This window comes from Lipotes vexillifer, unplaced genomic scaffold (assembly GCF_000442215.2).
Source record: "Lipotes vexillifer unplaced genomic scaffold, Lipotes_vexillifer_v1.1 scaffold1092, whole genome shotgun sequence".
In the NCBI taxonomy this organism is placed as follows: domain Eukaryota; kingdom Metazoa; phylum Chordata; class Mammalia; order Artiodactyla; family Lipotidae; genus Lipotes; species Lipotes vexillifer.
Window position 1 is genome coordinate 80568 of NW_006777748.1, and position 4197 is coordinate 84764.

At 37.1% G+C, this 4197-nt stretch overlaps 1 pseudogene; it reads right to left on the reverse strand.

The window, feature by feature from the left end:
* Positions 1-2923: 2923 nt before the first annotated feature.
* LOC103085680 (60S ribosomal protein L21 pseudogene) overlaps positions 2924-4197 on the reverse strand; it is a 6335-nt pseudogene continuing 5061 nt past the window's right edge.

Sequence of the window (4197 nt, forward strand, 5' to 3'; positions counted from 1 at the left end):
CGGAGCACAGGCTCCGGACGCGCAGGCCCAGCAGCCATGGCTCACGGGCCGAGCCGCTCCATGGCATGTGGGATCTTTCCAGACTGGGGCACGAACCCGCGTCCCCTGCATCAACAGGCGGACTCTCAACCACTGCGCCACCAAGGAAGCCCAAGAACTCCTGTATTTTAAATTATTTACATACAGTTACTTTAAGTGAAAAATTTGCTGAATGTTAATAATTTCAAACAATCATGGTAACGTCTACCACAATCAAGATACAGAACAATTCCCTTACCCTAAGATTAATTAATCCCTCCCCCCACCCTGACCCCAGCCAACTACTGGTATTTCTGTCACTAGAGCATTCATTGCCTTGTCTAGCCTTCTATATAAATGGAAATATATAGTAAGCAGCCATTTGTATTTGAAGCGTTTCACTTGGCCTAACAGTTTTAAGATTCATCCATGTTATATTGTGATTTGTTTCTTTTTGTTGCTGAGCAGTATACCATAGTCCATCCATGGGTAAACAATTTATCTATTCACCAATTAACAGACATTTGGGTTGCTTCCACTTTTGGCTGTTACAAATAGTGCTGCTATGAACATTTACATACACACTGTTGTGTAGACTTACGTTTCGATTTCTCTGGGAGTGAAATATATATTTAACTTCATAAGGTACTGTGTATGTTTTCCAAAGTGGCTGTTCTATTTTGTATTCCCAAGAGCAACAAATTAACATCCAGTTGCTCCACATCCTTGTCAACACTTCCTCTTTTTTTCCCCTACAGATGGCCAGTTGCCCCAGCACCATTTGTTGAAGACTTTCTTGAACGTCCTTGACATTTTTACAAAAATTAATTTGCCATATAAGTGTGGGTCTATTTCTGGACCCTCTGTTCCATTGATATGTCTATCCTTATGGCATTATGTTGATTAATAATTGCTTTATAGCAAGTCGTAAAATCAGATCAATATGGGTTTCCAGCTTTGTTCTTCTTCAAAATTGTTTTGGCTATGCTGGTTCTTTTGCATTTCCATATAAACTTTTAAATTATCTTGAATTATATTAGATCAGTTAGGGAAGATTGACATCATAATAATGTTTGGTCCCCCAATCCATGAGCCTGGTATATCCCTCCATTTATTTAAGTCTTCTTTAATTTTTCTTTAAATATTTTTTAGCTTTAAGTGTGTGATTCTTATTTTGTTAAATTTATCCCAAAGTATTTTAATTTTCTTAATGCTATTATAAATTGAGTTGTTTAAATTGTTTCTTGGTGTTATATAGAAATACAATTAGCTTTTGTGTTTTGACCTTGTATACTGCAACCTTGCTAAATTGACTTTCTTAGCTTTTCTCTGAATTCCCTAGAGTTTTCTGCATTCACAGTCATATTGTCAACAAATAAGACAGTTTTACTTCTTCCTTTCCAATCTGCCTTTTATTTCTTTTTCCTGCTTTATTCACTACCTGGGCCTTACAGTACAAAGTTAAATCAACAGAGTGAGAGTGGGTATCTTTGCTTTGCCTTGTTTCTAATTTTAGATAGAAAACATGAAATCTTTCACCATTGAATGTAATGTTAGCCGTAGATTTTTCACAGATGACATTAATCAGATGAGGAAGACTCCTATTCCTAGTTGCTGAGAGATTTTATCATGAGTGTTGATTTTTATCAGATTTTTTTCTGCATCTATTGAAATAATTATGTGGTTCTCCTATATTTTATTAATGTGGTGAATTACACTGGTTGATTTTCTAATGTTATACCAACCTTGCGTTCTGAGATGAACCTTACTTGAACATGATGTATAGTAGTATCCTTTTTGAATCCTGTTGGGTTTTATTTTCTAATATCTTGTTGAGAATTTTTGCATCTCTGTTCATGAGTGATAGTGCTCTGCATTTCCCTTGTGATGTCTTTGATTTTGTAATCAAGGTAATGTTAGCATCATAAAATGAGCTGGGAAATGCTCCCTCTTCTATTTTCTGAAAAAGTTTTTTTAAGACTGGTATTATTTCTTCCTTAAATGTTTGATGGAATTTACCAGTGAGGCCATCTGGATCTGAAGTTTTTCTATGTGGGGAGGTTCTTAATTGTGGATTCAAGTTCCTTAATTTATATAGGTCTGTCGAGTTTTCTTAAGCCAGTTTTGGTAAATTGTTTCTTTTAAGGAATGTGTTTATTTCATCTAGATTGTCACACTTGTAGGCATTAGATTGTTCATAATAGTCTCTTATTATCCTTTTAGTGTCTGAAGGGCATGTGGTGAGGCTCCTTCTTTCATTCCTAATACTGGGAATTTGTGTCTTCCGTTTTCTTGATCACTCTAGCTAGAAGTTTTTTAGTTTTCTTGGATTTATTTCAAAGGGTAGGTTTTGGGTTTACTGATTTTCTCTGTTATTTTCTGTTTTCAGTTTTATTGATTTCTACCCTTTATTCTTCCTTCTGTTTGCTTTGGGTATAATTTATTCTTTTTGTAGTTTCTTAAAGTAGAAGCTTAGATCATTGAATTTTAGACCTTTTTTTCTTTTCCCACATAGGCATTTAAAATTCTAAATTTTCCTGTACACCCTATTTTGCCTACATCTCACAGATTTTGATATGTGTATTTTCATTATCATATTTACACGATATACTATCAACATATTTTCTAGTGTTGCCATGACACCGCCCACCCCGACCCCGCCACCGCCCCTGAGCGCACCGCAGGCTTCTCTTAGCCCCAGGCTAAAATCTGGGCAGATGAGACCAGCTGCTGTGGCTCCCTTGTGCCTTCTTCAAGCAGAGCTTGCATTCTTCACTGGAGGTCATTTGCTTCTTTTTACTCTCCAGTACTTTCAGGTAGTTGCTGTGTGTATTATGTTCAGTTTTCTGGTTGTTTTCCGCAGAAGCACAGTCATCCGTGCTTTGTATTTGAAGCATTTCACATTTCAGATGTATATATTGGCCTTATAGTACATAGAAATATGTAACAGGTGGTCTTTAACAGAGGAATTTATATTGTGATTTCCTTGATACCTAATAGACTTTTTAAATTTTTTTCTCATAAATTCCTAGGGAATAGGTTCCAGCAGCTCAGACGCCTTTCTGCTGGTTCTCATAAAGTAGGCTTCTCTGGGTGAAGCAGGCTGGGCTTCAGTTGAATGCAGGTGCCTTTGTCTTTATCTTCCTTCTTTTTCTGGTCATTCTCCTTCACGTGTTTCAGAATGCTATCTCAGGTCTGGGAGTGCTTAATGTGCTCAGAATGTACATTGATTCTCTTGGCAAAAATCTTGCCCTTGTTGGTTTTCAACGACACCAAAGGCATGCCGATGGGAGCAATGGTGGGGCATGCGTTTTTAACCGTGCCCTTCCCTCAACTGCAGTATCACCTTTCTGGCAAATTCGCATGTACGTGGCCAAAGTAACAACTCCAGGCTTTCTAAAGGCCTAGAGAACACATAACAGGTTCCTCTTCTCTTTCTCTTGTGCCTATAATTTTGGTGAATTACTGGAAGAAGGAGGTTCCAGCCAAAGGCCTTTTAACTCCTCTTGTGGCATGTGATGAATCAAGATATTTTGTGCTGGATACTGGCTATAAATACAACTTATGTGCTGTATTCTGGCTCCTAAACTTTTGTGGGTTTTAAAATATATTCATTATATTACAGCCAGTTGAGATCATGTTGCAAAAATGTAAATCACCATTACCAGCTGGTTATTATCATATTATAAAAAATATAAATCATTATTAAGGACCACAGATTCCATTTGCTGGATGTTATGGTGTGGGTTAAAAAATGAATCCCTGGTGCCAGTTTCATTAGCCTGTCAGTTGGGTTCTAATATTTTATTTTTTAATCCCTGTATAACAGTTTGAGGAATTGTACTTATTCTAGAAAAGAAAGAATTCCAGGAAGAATAGTTGTATATTTATATGGTGGCCATTTTTCCTTGATATTAGATGTTGATTTCCATTTTTGTTTTTCTATTTCAGAGGGCCCACTCTGCTTGTCTCTGCTCCTTTTCTTTTTCTTTGCACCTCTCACAGCTTAAAGAAATTGAAGTTGCTCTAATTGTCAGCGACTATGATTCAGGCTCCTGGGTTCTCATAGCATCTCAGATATAATCTCCCAGACTAAGAGGGTGGGAAAGACCCATTCAGAAAATGACTAATCAGACAGGATTCCTCACCCCATTCATTGCCTACCTTTGGAACACTCTT